General features: G+C 40.1%; 1 long non-coding RNA gene across 2 annotated transcripts in view; it reads left to right on the top strand.

Moving 5' to 3' along the window:
- Window positions 1-20,625, top strand: part of LOC134292504 (uncharacterized) — a 74,849-nt gene that overhangs the window by 29,670 nt on the left and 24,554 nt on the right. The window lies entirely within an intron of this gene.

Here is a 20,625-nt window from a genome sequence, read left to right as displayed (position 1 = left end):
CTACCCTACCTCCCGCCCTCTAAATAAGGCTGAAAGAAGAAAGGAAGAGCGGAGAGGAGAAGAATGAATAGAGAGTAAGGAGGCATTGTATTGTGCGTGGAGCTATGCCAAACTTTAGGAGATGATCCCTCGTAAGGTGCATCTGCAACCTAGTGGTTGAGAGATGCATGACGTCTTTCCCCTTGCTCACTTTGCTCTTACAGTGCTGGCATACTGCTGTAAACTTAAAAGCTGGCAATACATTCATCTTTTACATTCATTACAAGGTCACTATTACTTTTATTTTAATTAGGAGAAACAAACAATATCCAAAAACACAGAGATCCCCTGCCCTGCCAAAAGCCCCTTACATTAAATGAGACTGACACCAGTTTAAAACCATTTCTTTAATGGGATCCTATGGTTCTGTCCCAAACCCCAGAGGATACAAGAAACAGTGATACAGGTTAGAGCAGGGGTCCTCAAACTTTTAAAGTGGAGGGCCGGTTCATGGTCCCTCAGACTATTGCGGGGCCGAATTATCATTTGAAAAAAAATATGAACAAATTCCTATGCACACTGCACATCTTATTTGTAGTGCAAAAAACCCCCCCAACAACATTTATTTATTTATTTATTTACTACATTTATACCCCACCCTCTCTCAGAGAGGCTTACAAGTTGTAAGTACATACAATATATTATATTATCAGCATAGCACAATATTAGCATTATATATTACTACTAGCTGTGCCCGGCCACGCGTTGCTGTGGCGAAGAATGGTGGTATGGGAAATAAAGTATTGAGGAATTGGTGGTAGTTAAGGTAAAGGGTAAACGTTTTCCCCTGACGTTAAGTCCAGTCATGTCTGATTCTGGGGGTTGGTGCTCATCTCCATTTCTAAGCCGAAGAGCCGTCGTTGTCTGTAGACTCCTCCAAGGTCATGTGGGATGACTGCATGAGCAGCGTTACCTTCCCGCCGGAGCAGTACCTATTGATGCACTCACATTTACATGTTTTTGAACTTCTGGGTTGGCAGAAGCTGGGGCTAACAGTGGGGGCTCTGTCAGTTCCCCCAATTCAAACCTTCGGTCCAGAAGTTCAGCAGCTCAGCGCTTTAACATGCTGTGCCACCAGGGGACATTATTTCCTAAAGGTTGTGAATATACAATATTTCTGATTGGTTTTTTTTTTGTCTGTTGGAGTCAAGTATGAATGCTGCAATTAGGAAAAATGATTAGGATGTAATGGCCTTGCAGCTTTAAAGCCTGGCTGCTTCCTCCCTGAGTGAATTTTTTGTTGGGAGGTGTTAGCTGGCCCTGATTCTTTCCTGTCTGGAATTCCCTTGTTTTCAGAGTGGTGTTGTTTGCGATATTTTATGTGCTTCTGCTGTCTGTGGCCCTGAGAAAACAGAGGATTTGCCAGACTTTGATGATGGGAATACTTTGTTGGGAGGTGTTAGCTGGCCCTGATTGTTTCCTGTGTGGAATTCCCCTGTTTATTTACTGTCCTGGTTTTAGAGATTATATTGTTCTGCATTATTCTATCCCAGTAATTATTTCATATTAAAATAGAATCTCACTTATCCAACATTCACGTATATAATGTTCTGGATTATCCAACGCAGTCTGCCTTTTCATAATCAATGTTTTTGTAGTCAGTGTTTTAAATTCATTGTGATATTGTAGTGGTAAATTTGTAAATACAATACAGTAGAGTCTCACTTATCCAACATAAACAGGCTGGCAGAATATTGGATAAGCGAATATGTTGGATAATAAGGAGGCATTAAGGATAAGCCTATTAAACATCAAATTAGGTTATGATTTTACAAATGAAGCACCAAAATATCATCTTAGACAACAAATTTGGCAGAAAAAGTAGTTCAATACACAGTAATGCTATGTAGTAATTACTGTATTTATGAATTTAGCACCAAAATATCACAATATATTGAAAACATTGACTACAAAAATGCATTAGATAATCCAGAACATTGGATAAGCGAGTGTTGGATAAGTGAGACTCTACTGTAATTACTACATAGCATTACTGCGCATGGAACTACTTTTTCTGTCAAATTTGTTGTATAATATGATGTTTTGGTGCTTAATTTGTAAAACGATTACCTAATTTGATGTTTAATCGGCTTTTCCTGAATCCCTTCTTATTATCCAACATATTCACTTATCCTGCCGGCCTGTTTATGTTGGATAAGTGAGACTCTACTGTATATTGATAATCTTAAATTATCTGCTTAGAACTGGATTATATGAGGCCCCTTCTTCACAGCTGTATAAAATGCACACTGAAGTGGATTATATGGCAGTCTGGAGTCAAGATAATCCAGTGCAAAGCAGATAATGTAAGATTATAAATGGGTTATAGAGCTGTGTAGAAGGGCCTTGAGTCTACACTGCCATATAATCCAGTTAAAATCAGATAATCTGTGGAAGAAGCCTAAGTGAGGCCTAAATCAGCCTGTCCCCTAACTGAAGCCTGGCTGTCCCTTGGCTGGTTGCTAGGCAACCAAGTGGGCAGAGATTAACCCTCTAAACTGGCAGCAATTGGATAAAAAAAATTATTGCTCTCCCTCTAATTAGGACTTTATTTTTCTTTTCTTTTTGTTGTATCAACCTGGAGGCATGGATGATGGGTTGTGTTGTCAAATTTCGAGGTTGCGGGGCCTGTACTTTTGTTGTTTTGTCCGCTGCCCTGATGCCATCACTCTTTTATATATATAGATATTGTACTATACCACTATACTGTAATATTTTTAGTAATCTATATATATAAAAGAGTGATGGCATCAGGGCAGTGGACAAAACAACTAAACTACAGGCCCCCCAACCTCGAAATTTGACAACACAACCCATCATCCACGCCTCTAGGTTGATACAACAAAAAGAAAAGAAAAATAAAGTCCTAATTAGAGGGAGAGCAATAAATGTTTTTATCCAATTGCTGCCAGTTTAGAGGGCTAATCTCTGCCCACTTGGTTGCCTAGCAACCAGCCAAGGGACAGCCAGGTTTCAGTTAGGGGACAGGCAGATTTAGGCCTCACTTAGACTTCTTCCACAGATTATCTAATTTGCACTGGATTATATGGCAGTGTAGACTCAAGGCCCTTCCACACAGCTATATAACCCATTTATAATCTTATATTATCTGCTTTGCACTGGATTATCTTGACCTCACACTGCCATATAATCCACTTCAGCGTGCAGTGAAGAAGGGGCCTCATATAATCCAGTTCTAAGCAGATAATATAAGATTATCAATATACAGTAGACTCTCACTTATCCAACATAAACAGGCCAGCAGGATAAGTAAATATATTGGATAATAAGAAGGGATTCAGGAAAAGCTGATTAAACATCAAATTACGTAATCGTTATACAAATTAAGCACCAAAACATCATATTATACAACAAATTTGACAGAAAAGGTAGTTCCACACGCAGTAATGCTATGTAGTAATTACAGTAGAGTCTCACTTATCCAACATTCTGGATTATCCAACGCATTTTTGTAGTCAATGTTTTCAATACATCGTGATATTTTGGTGCTGAATTCATAAATACAGTAATTACTACATAGCATTACTGCGTATTGAACTACTTTTTCTGCCAAATTTGTTGTCTAACATGATGTTTTGGTGCTTCATTTGTAAAATCATAACCTAATTTGATATTTAATAGGCTTTTCCTTAACGCCTCCTTATTATCCAGCATATTCGGTTATCCAACATTTTGCCAGCCCACTTATGTTGGATAAGTGAGACTCTACTGTACTGTATTTACAAATTTACCAGTAAAATATCACAATGAATTTGAAACACTGACTACAAAAACATTGATTATGAAAAGGCAGACTGTGTTGGATAATCCAGAACACTGTATAAGCGAATGTTGGATAAGTGAGATTCTACTTTGATATGAAATGATTTCTAGGATAGAATAATGCAGAACAATATAATCTCTAAAACCAGGACAGTAATAAAGAAATAAAGAAATAAAGAAAGTAAATAAAGCAAGGAAATTGGAAATTCCACAAAGGAAACAATCAGGGCCAGCTAACACCTCCCAAGAAAGGATTCTTCCAGAAAGGAAGCTGAGAAGGCAGTGAAGCACTATGTATTACCAAAGTCATTATTATTACTATCATTACTATCCTTATTATTATTATTATTATTATTATTATTATTATTATTATTATTGTGTTGCGGTCAACCGTGAAAATGAATACAATCTGGCTCCAAGTATTCAAAAACACTAAAATCAGAATATATAAAAATTAATGTGGTATAATAAAACAGAACAATACAATCTCTAAAATCAGAACACTAAATAAAGAACAACACTCTGAAAATAGGGGAATTCCACACAGAAAACAATCAGGGCCAGCTAACACCTCCCAACAAAGGATTCCCATCATCAAAGTCTGGCCAATCCTCTGTTTTCTCAGGGCCACAGACAGTAGAAGCATATAAAATATCGCAAACAACACCACTCTGAAAACAAGGTAATTCCAGACAGGAAACAATCAGGGCCAGCTAACACCTCCCAACAAAAAAATCACTCAGGGAGGAAACAGCTAGGCTTTAAATCTGCAAGGCCATTACATCCTAATCATTTTTCCTAATTGCAGCATTCATACTTGCCTCCAACAGACAAAAAAAAAACAAAACAATCAGAAATATTGTATATTCACAACCTTTAGGAAATAATATCCCCTGATGGCACAGCATGTTAAAGCGCTGAGCTGCTGAACTTCTGGACCGAAAGGCCGCAGGTTTGAATTGGGGGAACTGACAGAGCCCCCACTGTTAGCCCCAGCTTCTGCCAACCCAGAAGTTCAAAAACATGTAAATGTGAGTGCATCAATAGGTACTGCTCCGGTGGGAAGGTAACGCCGCTCCATGCAGTCATCCCACATGACCTTGGAGGAGTCTACGGACAACGCCGGCTCTTCGGCTTAGCACGAACCCCCAGAATCAGACATGACTGGACTTAACGTCAGGGGAAAAGCTTTACCCTTGACCTTAACTACCACCAATTCCTCAATACTTTATTTCCCATACCACCATTCTTCGCCACAGCAACGCGTGGCCGGGCACAGCTAGTAATATATAATTAATATTATTATATTGCATTATTATTATATTGTATTGCATTATAATATTAGTATCAATATTATATGTATACACAATATATTATATTATTACCATCGCACAATATTAGTAAATGAAAGAACAATTACAATATTTAAAAATAAAAACAATTTTAACCAACATAAATCTATCAGGATTTCAATGGGAAGTGTGGGCCTGCTTTTGACCAGTGAGATAGTCAAGTAGGATTGTTGTTGTTGTGTGCCTTCAAGTCATTTCAGACTTTGGGTAAGCCTAAGTCTAAAACTGAGGGCGGGGGCCAGGTAAATGACCTTGGAGGGCTGCATCTGGCCCCCGGGCCTTAGTTTGGGGACCCCTGGGTTAGAGCCATTGGTTTACAAGGGATTTTATTGATCTGCATGGAATCCCAGAGGAGACAAGGCACAGTGAGACAGGTCAAAACCATTGCTTTCCATGGGATCCTATTGATTTGAATGGAACCCCATATGGTACAAGGGGTTGCTAACAGCTGGACAATGAAAAAGAATGGGGAAACTCTGATGGTTCCCATCCCACCTGTTTTTCAGTTGTAAAGATGGGAGTAAAGTGTGGTCAGAGGTAGAAGCTCTGAAGGTGATTTCTGGTCCGTGTTCAGAGCCCCCGCCCCCCGGAACTCCCTCCCTAAAGAAAATAAGATGGCCCCATCCCATGTCTCCTTCAAAAAACAACTAAAGACTCATCTTCTTTGGTCATTAGCATACAGAGAGCAAGATTAGAAAATGAATGATACCAACAACATAAATAATACAAATAGTTATTACAACTTTATAGAGAAGAATGGAAGTCAAGAATCCATTCCCAGAACTGAGGGTGACAGGGAATGGAATCCCTTTTGAATCCCTCCGCTGCCACCAATATGTGCAGAGGTGAGGTGTCTGACAGGAATGTGTGACAGAGATGGAATCCCTCTGATCCTACATACACACACAGATACCACCAATTAATAAAGATGTTTTATGAGAGATGATGTTAATTAATTATTTGTTTGACTATCTTCTTCGCTGCCACCAATGGAGGAGACGTCAGGCAGATGGCACTGGTTCTTTTAAGCTGTCTCTATTTGCTCCACTTCAGATGTCGATGTTACTTAACTTAATATAAGAGTATGACAGAGGCTTGGTTAGAATAAAATCAAAACAAGTTTATTGCAGGTACAGAGCTTGATGGTTTCATATAACTTGTTAAAGGCACTTCGCTTAATGGTTACAAACGGATATGAGGTGGTCAAACTTTCAAAATATTCCTTTCTCTGGATTACACTAAACCCTGATCCTCCTGGATCCTCTGGGATTAATTTTCCCTAATCCACAGGCTCTATAAATGACCCTAGACAAGTCACCTAACTTGCCTAGTCTGGTCTAACCTAAATCTGACTCAAATCCTTCTATTTGAGCCAACCTGATTCTCCTCACATGAATCAGATCCTCCACTGTGACTAGAAAATCACAGACTGCCTGGGTTTTTAAATATTCCCCCTTTTCCTTTCCAGGCGGCGGTTGGCTCCGCCCCTGTTGCTAGGGTAACCTGTTCTAGCATTCTAAGATGGCTACCTTCCCCCATACATATTGTTAACTCAAATACTCACCATTTTAAACTTAGCCAAACCTGACCGTTTAAACAAAATCAAATACACATATCATCTATAAACAAAATATAGTTATACACTTCTTCACAGACCCCGACCCCCCCTACCCTTATTACCCCTTTCCCCCTCACTTTCTACCACCCCCCTCCCTACCCCCATCCTTTCTTCCCCTCCATATTTTATTGTTATTTTCAAAATTTAATAAAAATTATTTTAATTGTAGAAAATGAGAGATCAGTACCAGACGTCTGGTTGAGAACTATTGTTGTTTTCGGGCCCTGCTAGTCCGTGTTGACCCAGTGGTCATCACTGGCCACACAATCAACCCACCTGACTTTGGGAACTTGGATTGGCTTCTGTAAATCAATATGTATGTCTCATGCTTAGGTTTTATGTCATTATATAATTTTGTTCACCTACATTTGGCTTAATTTACTGATGTTAGGTTCTAATTTTACATTTACCTGTGTTATTCTGCATTATTTTGCCATTATGTGTTTGTTTTTGTTAAGGCACTGAATGTTTGCCTTTTTCTATGTTGGAATCCGCTCTGAGTCCCTCTGGGGAGATAGGGCAGAATATAAATAAAGTTTATTATTATTATTATTCCCTCCTTTCAGGATATCTCAGTCTCTTTTCAACCCTGGAACAGTTGATGAGCTCAGTGCTTCTCTGTTTATTTATGACATTTATATCCCGCACTTCTCATCCCGAAAGAAACTCAGAGCAGCTTCCAAGTTATATGTTCATAAATATATATTATTAGCATAGCACATTATTAGTATCATATATTACTATATTGTACTATTTTCCATATTTATTTATCATATCATGTTGTACATGGAAATAATGGTTATAAGAAGAAATTCTTTATAAGATTACGGTTTGTCTGGTTATGCTGATTTGTGATGACAACTCTGTACAGTAGGTAATAAATATTTATTTATTTTGTTCAACAATAAATGTGAATTCTTCTTCATGAAAAAATAAGACATCCCCTGAAAATAAAACCTAGCGCATCTTTGGGAGCAAAAATTAATATAAGACACTGTCTTATTTTCGGGAAAACAGGGTAGAAGGGGTGGAAGCCTAGAGAGACAGAAGTCTATATAAGAATGGAAGAAGCAGCAGAAATAGTGTGGGAGGACCACTGGAGCTCATCTTCAAGGGTGGAAAAAACAGCATGGAATTCTCCAATTGGTTCTGGATTATAATTCATTATATTATAGAGGACAGAGGTGTGGTTTTCCATGGTAAATATGAAAGTTTCTCATTCCCCCTTTCCTAAAAAAATTGGTAAGTGTTACCTCTGGTTAAGAAGAGTACTGATCATTCAACATTGTAAGACTCCCCCTGTGAATGGGATGAATATATCTCTTCATTTCCCCTCCCATGTCCTAGGCAAACACACAGATGCTTGTGCATAATCAGCACTTACAGCATGATTGGTATAATGAAACGTATTGGATAACCTATTGGATAGCTATTGGTTAATAACCAATAACCACTGGTCACATAACCAAATAGAGGACTATGACCTTTTAGGATCATAATCTATTGAATTATGACCAATTGAAAAAAAACCATAATCTTTATATATTTTTTAGAACCGAAATGGAATCCACATGTATTTATTTAGCAGATCTCCAGAAGTGTTTAGTGTTCACAAACATCTATCCTTCATAAATACCATGTTTCAATTTCATGCTCTCAGGAGACAAAAATCCAGGTAGTCTTCTTTAAAATACCAGGTTTGTTTTACTCACAACTTCATGCATTTGAAAATACAGGTACATTTCTAGTCCATTTAAACTTTAAAACATTTTGGTTTGTTTCTCTAATGTTCAGTCTTTATCAGTCTCTTCAACACTTTATAGCTCTGTAGAACTCTTTTATCACTGTCCACTTCCAACTGTCATCTCTCAACAGTCATCCCTCAACAGTCATCTTTTAAACTGTGTTCTAAATGGTCACATGGTCTGGTCACATGGTCTGCAGCCCCTTCCACTGCCTAAAGAATATAAAGTTAGGGGGGAAAACTGCACACCGAAGAACACACATACATCTCAGTAATAAAACAACATATTATATACAGACAAATCTTGAAACAGAGGAGACTTGAGAAAGTTGCCTATTTCCAACAGATTTTAAGTGACCTTGGGTGGATGCACCTATTCCCTCAAAAACAAAATAAAACTTTCCCCACAAATTAGAAAGTTGTTCCCAAAGACTTAAATTTACCTGAGGCATAGTGCAAAATGTGATAGAAATGCCCCTTCCCCTCCCTAGGGAACATTTTGGGCATTCTGGTGAAGGGGCAAGGATGTAAAAGATGTAAAAATACTCCTCTCAATCCAAAGTCAAAACAGGAGCCCCCTTTTCTGTGAAGAGGACGAGGAAAAACACCACAAAAGTTGGATCTTCAAACTGCAAAAGAACTATTTATTGCGTGGCCATAGCAATGTGACAAATACATGCATACATGCAATCAAAGGATTTGTCCGAATTTCCAAAATGGTTGCAAGGGTTTTATCACCTCACAGAAGTTAGCAAGCATATCCTTATTGGCTTACAAAGATCATTTACTCCATTTGTCTAATGTTGTCTACGTCACAAGCATCTTAACCATCATGCAATCCCATTGGTTTTCTATGCTGTAACAACCTGTAATTTTTTAGACAATGGTACTTTCATGTTATTGACCCTGACTTGTTGCAAGTATATGCTCGAAATCGTATGGGAACTGGTTCTGACTTGATGTATTGTTATTATTTGAAAGTAACTTCTTTTCTCTGGAACAACTCTTTTCCCAAACATCAGCATTTTCTCTCAAGTGCAGGCCTCCCTCAAACATAGGCCTTTGCAACTTAGGTCAATCAAAACATATGGGACTTATAGTCATTACAAGTGTCTTTGAAAATTCTTTTTAAACCCACGTCTCCCTCACTGGAAATTTTTAGCAAAACTTGTTTTGGACGCCTTGGGTCTCCAGGAACAAAAATGAACATCGTGGAAATGCCCACCTTGCCCCTCAGAATACATTTGGTGACATTCTGGGCAATTTGGGGGTTCAGAACAGGAAGGGGATCTGGAGGAGAGCCCCCTGGTCCCGGGCCGGGCTGTTGTACAGCTGGTTAGTAGCCAGCTGCAATAAATCACTATGACCGAGAGGTCATGAGTTCGAGGCCAGCCCGTGTAGGAGTGAGCACCCGAAAATTAAAATAAAAAATAGCCCTGCTCGCTGTTGACCTAAGCAACCCGAAAGACAGTTGCATCTGTCAAGTAGGAAAATTTAGGGACCGCTTATGTGGGGTGGCTAATTTAACTGATTTACAACACCATAAAAACATCCAGCAGTGTGTGTGCCGGAGCTTGTCGTCACAGTGGATGATGAAGCAACAGCTCCTCCTGTGGCCGGAATCAAGCATATCCTCACAAAGCCAAAGCTGGGAAGTTAAATAGCCTCTGTGTCTGTCTGTCTGTCTGTGTATTATTTGTCTAATGGCATTGAATGCTTGCCATATATATGTACATTGTGATCCTCCCTAAGTCCCCTTTGGAGTGAGAAGGGCGGAATAAAAATACTGTAAATAAATAAATAAATAAATCTCAGAAAAAGTGGAATCTCAAGAGTCTGGTTCTAATCAGTCCAATAAGCAAAGTGAAAGTGGAATGCTCTCCCAAAATGCTGTCTGGGAGCTGGTTGAACATGTGCCCTATATGCGTAAAAGGAAGTTGCAATTTATTTATTTATTGCATAATAAGTTTAAAACTGATAAAATAAAGGGATCACACACTGCTAAATAGATTTAGACCAAAATCGGATGACAGCGACTGCATTGTCTGTAGCTTTAAGCAGTTCTTCCTCTGTGCATGAGTCTGGGCATTGTGGGCAAGTAAACAGATACTGAGCTATTTGTTCTGCTCCACAGTTGCACAAGGTGGAGGATTCTTCTAGGTAGTATAATTTTGCCAGGTTGTCCTTTGATCTGCCAACTCCGCATCTGAGTCTGTTCAGGGACTTCCAAATTGCCCATTCTTGGTTTGCCCCTGGAGAAGACCCTTGTGAGGGTCATCCAGTTGGAATTGCCTGATTTTGTTGCCCCAGCAATATTCTTGCTGTTGTTGGAGGAACATTTAGAGGAGTGGTGGTTCTCATAAAACTTTTCCTTGATTTAAGTCTACTGGGGGGAGACTGGTAGCCATACAGTGAGTGGCTTTCAAAGTGTTCAACCTTATTTCTCCCACAATTGGCAGCACCTTCCCGTCGCACATCAGAAGGAGCAATGCCGGCTAGCTTATAGAGTCTACCAACAGGTGTAAGTTTAAGAAAGGCATTTATTTATTTATTTATTTATTTATTTATTTACAGCATTTATATTCCGCCCTTCTCATCCCAAAGGGGACTCAGGGTGGATCACATTATACATATAGGCAAACATTCAATGCCTTTTAACATAGAACAAAGACAAACAAACATAGGCTCCGAGCGGGCCTCGAACTCATGACCTCCTGGTCAGAGTGATTCATTGCAGTGATTCATTGCAGCTGCTCTCCAGCCTGCGCCACAGCCCGACATCCTGTGATTATTCTACGTGTCTCATTCAGTGCTATATTCACCTGCTTTACGTGGGTAGATTTATGTCAGATGGGGTGGGCATACTCAACAGTTGAGTAAGACAAGGCCAGGGCTGATGTTCTTATTCATTTTGAGTCTGCACCTCATGCACTATTAGTAAGCTTCCATGGAATGTTGTTATGTGCAGTTACTTTGTCCTTGGTGTTCGCATAGTGTTTCCCAAATGTTAGCGTTCAGTCTAAGATGATGCCGAGATATTTAGGGTTGGAACAGTGTTCAAGTAGCAGTCACCAGTTACCTTGTGGAGCATTACTTCAGTCTTCCTCTTGACAGCTCACTTTAAGGAAGAGGACAGATTTATGACTCCTGGGCTGTTGAAGGCCTCAGCTGCTGCTACTACCTGGAATCCTGATTCTGATTTATTTCTTTTTTGACTCTGTACTGTTTGGTGTCTCTTGCCCCTGAAAATGGTTATTGATGCATGGCTTCTGACCAGCAACAGCTTACAGACTCTAGATCTCTGAACCTTGTTTTCAGTTAAGAGCAAGTCAAAAATTTAAGGTACAGGAGGGTATTTTTCAGTTGAACATTAGAATGAACTTCTTGATGGCATTTTGACAGTGGAAACTATTCTATAGGGGGTGGTTTTTTTTTTGGATGTTTTCAAAAAGAGGATGGGCAGATAACTGATGGAGAGGCTCTACCTAGACATCCTGCATAGGGTTGGACTGCACATTGTGTAGTGCCCCTTTTATGGCTCTCTGATTCTATGCCATTTGTGACCTATTTCCATACTGTATTCCTGCTGGAAGAGATTCAACAACTAAATCAGCTGTCAGAATTTAAGACATAACTGAAGACCCATCTCTTTCGGAAGGCCTACTCAATTAATTTTAACTTGTGAATTTGAATCTGCATTTTAGCTCTGTCTATCTTGTTATATGTATTTTAATAGTGTTTTATCTCTTTGTTTTAATTATGTTGTACCCCGCCTCAAGCCAAAAGAGAGGCGAGTAATAAAATTATTATAATTATAATTATAATTATTATTATTATTAATCAACCTATCAGTTGAAGACCAACAACCTAGTCATTTGTGTAAAGACAGGAGGTATGAGTCATGACCAAGTCACTTTTGAGCAGCCGGAGAAACTTTCTTCCATTTGTTTGAGGAATACTCCACCATGCACACCTTCCATTAACTGCAGTATATCACTGAAACCATTGTGTCCTTAAACTTTTATTTCCTCCCTATTTTCACTTTGCTTGAAGAACAGTTCATTGTGACTCCAAAGTTACAGCCTCCAGCATCTGGGACATTAATTCAGTAATGAGTTGTTGGTAATAATTTATGATCTCATAAAAGAAGCCACGTTTCCCAAATCTTCTGTGGAAGGTCAAAGGATAGACCACCTTCTTGTTTAAGTATATTGTACAACTCATTGATAAATGATGCACCCCAAATGTGTATTCTGTGCCACCCATTAGCTGTTTGACTTGATGGTAGACCTGGGAAACATTACTTTCTTGAGCTACACATTCCAGATTTCTGGGAGGTTCAGTCCAAAAACAATAAACTTAACATAAATGCAGATTCTGAAACCTGGAATAGCTGAGCACTAAAACACTGAGGGGGTTTGGAGCCATTTCAGAAGAGGAAGGCAATAAAAAGTTTAACTTCTTGATCTAGTCCACTCACCATGACTTCACAGGATTTTTAGACTAAGAAGCAACCTAAAACTGGTGTTAGATAGGCGTACATCAGTCACGCTATACATCAGGCATGGGCAAACTTTGGCCCTCCAGGTGCTTTGGACTTGAACTCCCTCAATTCCTAACAACCTAGGAGCAAGTTGAGAATACAGTTATAATGTGTAGAAAAACCACAAATAAAGTTAAAAACTTGGGATCATACTAAATCTCCTTTGACCAGAAGCTGGCCACTTCTGAGTGCCTCTGGTGTCACTGTCAGGAGGTCCTCCATTGTGCATGTGGCAGGGCTCAGACTGCATTGTAATAAGTGACTTGTGGTTTGCTCTTCTCCACACTCGCATGTCATGGATTCCACTTTGTGGCCCCACTTCTTAAGATTGGCTCTGCATCTCATGGTGCCAGAGCGCAGTCTGTTCAGCGCCTTCCAGGTCGCTCAGTCTTCTGTGTGCCCAGGAGGCAGTTTCTCATCCAGTATCAACCCTGACCCCAATTTAAGATAATTTTGACTCCCTTGCAGCAGTCTCCGGGTAGCAAGGTAAAGTAACATGAAAGGCATCTTCCAGCAGGTGGCACTGTACTCCCATTAAGTAAGGAGGAAGCCAGGAGCAGCTGCTATGCTCAACCTGGAATGGGTCCTCTATGGCACCGTCTGGAACCCTTGGCAGATGGAGGTAAAGCCCCAGATCAAGGGAAAAGCGCCTTTCCAAGATGCTGCACCTGGGTCCCAGTGTACCTAATCCTGGCCGCAAGTGGCTGCAGATCAAGATGTACTTGCAGATATCACTCATTCTCTGCTTCGAAGGAAATGTTTCCACTTTCCCTGTTGTGTGCTTATTCCACAACTGCAGGATCTCCAGCCAGGGTAATGGTAATGGGGTATGTTAGGAGTTGTAATCCAAAAGGTTACTTCCCCAAGCTCTGAGATTTCATGTTGGGGCTTCATGCTGGGATTTCCCTTTCCCTAAAAAAAATCGAGACAAAGGACCTTTCTTTCAATTCTCTAAGCAAACCCACTTTTTCATTTCCTTTGTCAACAGCAAGTATAATGTAGCTCCTCCTGTCACTAGGGTATGCATAAACACTCTCTTCTGCTTCTATTTTACTCACATCTGTTTTTATTCACATTTTCTAATCTATGGGATAAACAGGCACTTCTCACTTTTCTGACTTCAAATTTCATCCATCCCTAACAGCCAATAACATACCGTAGAAGATGCCTGAAACCTGTGAAAGGCTGAAGGTTTTGAAGGATTATTATATGCAACACATTGTACATTGTGTTCATAGTCTCTTTACCATTTAAATGGTAAATAGACTTTATGGACACATGTATTATACTGGGAACAGGTTGTCTGTGGATCTCAATGGCCTTGTTTGCTGTGGGGTTCCAGGTGTTGTAATCCAAACACCTCAAAGCTCTGGTGTTGATGTATTTCTGGTAGCATTTGACTGATAGTTGTGGTCTTTATAAAGGCGGCACTAGGTCAGATGCTGGCTAAATTCACTTCCCCTTTGCATTGACCCGTAGGAAGCTCATAATGAATGGAAGCCCTTGGTGGCAAGCTGTCAGACAGTAAGAATGGATATATATATATATATATATATATATATATATATATATATATATATATAGAACTCCTTTGTGTCAAGAGGGAAAAGGAATGGGTGGACAAACAAATGACAGCTTGCAAAGATATACCTTTCCTGTCTGCCTCACCTCCTGTCCAATCTCCTCAGTCAGGAAAAAAAGACCACACACAATGTAAAGTCGGTATCTATGTTATACATTCAAATGTCCTCATTCTTTCCTATGTCCAGAGGCCTGTGTAAATGTATGCCCCCATGCTATACAGAAGTTGGTGGGTGAAAAGACTTTTGGTTTTTGTTGGGGTGGGATCTTTTGTGAGGCAAACCAGCTAGGGTTGATTAAATATGAATATCAATCAATACAATGTACTCAAAACATACCTGTATGAATTATTTAACTTTAACCAAAGTTAAAATATTTAGTAATATACCTTTCAAGTTTGGGGCCAGAAACGTCAATGTCTGGCTTCTTTAATTTGATGTCAACTTCAGGGGTATGAACCTTTGGGCTGGAAAAATTGAATTTGGGAAGCTTGAACCTCGATTTTTTTGGCTTTGCTTCAATGTCTGTTTTTGGTGCCTCCAAGTCGATGTCTGGCCTTTTGAGCACCATGTTGGGACCTTTGATGTCACCTTCAAGATCCCCCTTAATTTGGGGCCTCTCAGGTTCAAATCAATGTCTGGCATTGAGATCTTGGGGGTATTGAAATGCATTTCGGGCATCTTGAACTTGGGTCCTTTCAGGTTGCCTTCAGGGCCTTCCAAGCTAACATCAGGGGCTTTAAGGTCCACTTTGGGACCTCTGAGGTCAGCTTCAATATTGGGAACAGTGACATCCATTTCTCCTCTTTTTTTAAAAAAAGTATCCATATTTATATAAAAAAGAAAAAAATCTGAACAAATGGCGATATAAAAATGCAAAAGTACTTGGCAAAGAATCACACCAAAAAGCAAAAGTAAAAAGCATTAGCACTGACATTAAACACTTTGAATAAAATCGCTAGGTTAGAAGCAGCTGACATTGGTAATGTTCTAACAAAGAACTGCCAAAAACTGTTAAAAGTTAAACTAAACAATCATTGTTGTTCCAGTACGACAGTTGGAAAATAAAATAATAATAATAATAATAATAATAATAATAATAATAATAATATATCTGCCTAGAAGATCGGGGGCAGAGGACTCTTACAAGTAAAGCAAGCAGTCAAAGAAGAAGAACATGCCCTGGCAGAATATGTCAAGCAAAGTGAAGAACCTGCTTTGATTGAAGTCAAAAATCAGAAACTCCTCAAAACACAGCCGACAAAAAACCAGTACAAGAAAACCGCACTACAAACCAGAGCTGACAGCTGGCACAACAAAACACTGCATGGAAAGTTCCTTGACAAAATTGAAGGAAAAGCTGATAAGGAGAAGACCTGGCTCTGGCTCACGAATGGGACCCTGAAGAAGGAGACAGAAGGCCTGATCCTTGCAGCCCAGGAGCAAGCCATCAGAACAAATGCAATTAAGGCCAAGATTGAAAAATCAGCTGATGACCCAAAATGCAGACTGTGCAAGGAAACCGACGAAACCATTGATCATATCCTCAGCTGCTGTAAGAAAATCGCACAGACAGACTACAAACAGAGGCACAACTATGTGGCCCAAATGATTCATTGGAACTTATGCCTCAAGTACCACCTCCCAGCAGCAAAGAACTGGTGGGATCACAAACCTGCAAAAGTATTGGAAAATGAACATGCAAAGATACTGTGGGACTTCCGAATCCAGACTGACAAAGTTCTGGAACACAACACACCAGACATCACAGTTGTGGAAAAGAACAAGGTTTGGATCATTGATGTTGCCATCCCAGGTGACAGTCGCATAGATGAAAAACAACAGGAAAAACTCAGCCGCTATCAGGACCTCAAGATTGAACTTCAAAGACTCTGGCAGAAACCAGTACAGGTGGTCCCGGTGGTGATGGGCACACTGGGTGCTGTGCCAAAAGATCTCAGCCGGCATTTGGAAACAATAGACATTGACAAAATCACCATCTGCCAACTGCAAAAGGCCACCCTACTGGGATCTGCACACATCATCAGAAAATACATCACACAGTCCTAGACACTTGGGAAGTGTTCGACTTGTGGTTTTGCGAAACGAAATCCAGCATATCTATCTTGTTTGCTGTGCCATACAACGTCGTTGTGTTGATAATAATAATAATAATAATAATAATAATAATAATAATAATAATAATAGTAGTAGTAGTAGTAGTAATACAAATAGTCAGGATTTCCAAGCAGTATGTCATCATTTGGTTAACAGAGAGATATAGAAGAATAATATAACGTGCATTTATGATAAGTCTATATTTCATTAAGGCTAGTAATAATAATAATAATCAATTTCTCCTCTTGATCCCGGGCCTTTCAGATGCAGGTCAATATCAGGCATGGAGATCTTTGGTATTTTGATGTTCAATTTTGGCATTTTGAATCTGGAACCTTTCAGTTTTCCTTCGGGGCCCTCATTGTCGATGTCTGGAGCTTCTACATCGATCTTTGGACCAGCAAAATCAAGGTCTCCTTTTGGCAGGTTCACATTTATATCCAGGCCTTGGAAAACTTGGAAACTTGGAACTTGGAAAACTATGACTCCCAGGACTGCACATCATGGAGACCTGGCATAATAATAAGATATACTGCTGGCATAATAAATTGGACGCAGATGGAACTGGACAATTTGGACAGAAAAACAAGAAAACTCATGACCATTCATCATTCACTTCATCCTCGCAGTAATGTTGACTGGCTATATCTACCTAGAAGATCTGGTGGCAGAGGACTCTTACAAGTAAAACAAGCAAAGAAGAAGAACATGCCCTGGCAGAATATGTAAGGGAAAGTGAAGAACCTGTTTTGATTGAAGTCAAAAATCAGAAACTTCTCAAAGCACAGAAGACAAAGAATCAGTACAAGAAAACTGCACTACAAACTAGAGCTGATAGCTGGCACAGTAAAGCATTGCATGGACAGTTCCTTGACAAAATTGTAGGAAAAGCTGATAAGGAGAAGACCTGGCTATGGCTCACCAATGGAACATTGAAGAAGGAGACAAAAGTCCTGATTCTTGCAGCCCAGGAGCAAGCAATCAGAACAAATGCAATTAAGGCCAAGATAAAAAAAAAACCAGCTAGTTACCCAAAATGCAGACTGTGCAAGGAAGCTGACAAAACTATTGATCATATCCTCGCTGCTGTAAGAAAATCACACAGACGGACTACAAACAGAGGCACAACTATGTGGCCCAAATGATTCATTGGAATTTATGTCACTTGCCAGCAGTAAAGAACTGGTGGGATCACAAACCTTCAAAGGTAGTGAAGGTTCAAATCCAACCTGGGGAGAGCGCGGATCTCAGCCAGCATTTGGAAACAATAAACATTGACAAAATTACGATCTGCCAACTGCAAAAGGCCACGATTTATCAACTGCAAAGGGATCTGCACGCGTCACCCAAAAATACATCAAACAGTCCTAAACACTTGGGAAATGTTCGACTTGTGATGTTGTGATACGAAATCCAGCATATATATCTCGTTTGCTGTGTTATACTATGTCTTTGTGTCAATAATAATAATAATAATAATAATGGAATTTAAAATGGGTCCCTTCTGCATTTATTCTCCAGTGCAGATGGACCCAGAGAAGGCTATGAATCTTGAGAAACTATAACTCCCAGGAAAGCATAGTATGGAGCTATAGTATTTAAAGTGGGGTCCTAGAGCATTTATTCCATAGTGTAAATACACCCAGAGATGGGTATGGACCTTGGGAAACTATAACTGCACAGTGTGGAGACATGGCATAATAAACTCCCTAACTTTCTCTAACAAGGGTATCTTGGCTCCTCCCACAAATTGGGGAAACGTCTCATTTTAATCCTGAGAGCAACAAATGCCATCACATTACTTGATGATCTGGCCATTCATCCAGACCATTCTCCAAAAATCCACTTCCCCACCACCTCCTGAAATGTTTGAAAAGAATGCTAGTCCTCACACTTAAAATACAGAAAGAATGCTCAACCCTACACTTAAACTCAACCTAATGTGATGAACATAGTGGGTTACCACATTTTAAGTGTAGGACTCGGTGGAATTGAGTAAATGTGATGAAGTGATCAGTCACTATAAAGTCCTAGTCCTTTGCCATGGCCTTTCTCTGGCAAAGGACTAGCACTTTATAGTGACTGATCACATCATCACATTGGCCTTTCTCTCTGGAGCCCCCAGTGGCGTAGTGGGTTAAAGCCTTGTGACTGAAGCTTGGGTTCCTGACCTGAAAGCTTCCAGGTTCAAATCCAACCTGGGGAGAGCGCGGATGAGCTCCCTCTATCAGCTCCAGCTCCGTGCGGGGACATGAGAGAAGCCTCCCACAAGGATGGTAAAACATCAAAACATCCGAGTGTCCCCTGGGCAACGTCCTTGCAGACGGCCAATTCTCTCACACCAGAAGCAACTTGCAGTTTCTCAAGTCGCTCCTGACACGAAAAAAAAGAAAAAAAGAGAAAAAATGGCCTTTCTCTGAGGCTGAGCGTGTATGGCTTATTCTCTAACTACCTTATCACATTGAAAAATTTACCAGTCATAGGACACTTCAGCCTCTTTTCAAGTATAGAGAGGCACTGAACTCATCACATGAGTTAAATTACTTCTGACAGTCATGCATAGCCCTCCATGGTTGAAAAGAGGCAGAAGTGTGTTGAAAGGAGGAAACTCTGGCAATCTTCTTCATCACATTGAGAAATTTCCCCTTGATAGGACACTCCGGCCTCTTTTCTAGCATGGAAAAGCACTAAGCTTATCAAATGTTCCAGGGTTGAAAAGAGCCAAAATGTCCTGGAAGGAGGGAACGCCGAACAGGGGCCAGCTTCTACTTATCACACTTTACTCCCACCTTTTCAACTAAACAACAGGTAGAATGGCAACCATCAGTTTCTCCATCCTGTTTCATTGTCCAACTGTCAGCAGTCTCTTGTATTCTATGGGGTTCAAATCAGTTCAATAGGATCCTATAGAAAGAAATGGTTTTAACCTGGCTCACCTTCTCTTGTATCCTTTGAGGTTCCATACTGATCAATAGGATGTTGGAAATATCAACCTTCTAAAAGCTTCCTATACAGTGTTCCCTCACTTATTGCGGGGGTTACGTTCCAGGACCACCCGCAATAAGTGAAAATCCATGAAGTAGGGGTGCTATATTTATTTTAATATTTACACATTATAGTAGTAGTTAGGTGGCTTTTCTCCCCTTCGCAAGCCTTCTTCCCGCGCTTCTTCTTGGCGGCCTCCTCTCCGGCACCTGTGTGTGCCACCGCTCAGAGAAAACCGCGAAGCAGTGAGGGAGCGAAAAGCGAACCACAAAGTAGGGAGGGAACACTGTACTAGTTATTTTTATGTATATAATTGTGATTGCTTACTATACTGTGTGTATATTTTTGTGTGTATTTTCCCTTAATTCTAAGTTGTTAGAGGTTGTGGGAGGGACTACAGACCATGTGTCTCTGATCTTAGAATGTTCAGAGTGAGACTCCATTTTAGAATGCGTTTCAATCAGAAGTCAGTTGGAATCCAAATAGTGTGAATGGCAATTAATCTCCAAAAGGGTCACACTTCCAAAAGCCTGTGGAGATGTCTGGTTTTCCCAATAGCTTTTCCCAGGGGTCCCAGCAACGCCACCCAGCAACGCTAGCCTGCAAAGCCTGTAAAGAAGATTTCCAAGTTAAAGTTTGCAAAATTTGCTTGAAATGTCTGTTATTATCCCTTTGGTTGGGCAATGGATCATCTCTTCTTCTGTGATCTCTCACATTCCATGACACTTGATTCAAGATGGCTCGAGAAGGTAAGATAGTAGTATATCTCCTGACTGCCCCCCTCCCTCTCAGTCTTTAGAGAGTATTTCAGCGGAGCTTTATCATGGCCTTTCTCTAAGGCTGAGAGAGTGTGGCTCATCCTC

This window comes from Anolis carolinensis, chromosome 6 (assembly GCF_035594765.1).
Source record: "Anolis carolinensis isolate JA03-04 chromosome 6, rAnoCar3.1.pri, whole genome shotgun sequence".
Lineage (NCBI taxonomy): Eukaryota > Metazoa > Chordata > Lepidosauria > Squamata > Dactyloidae > Anolis > Anolis carolinensis.
This window is presented reverse-complemented; position numbering and strand designations above follow the sequence as displayed.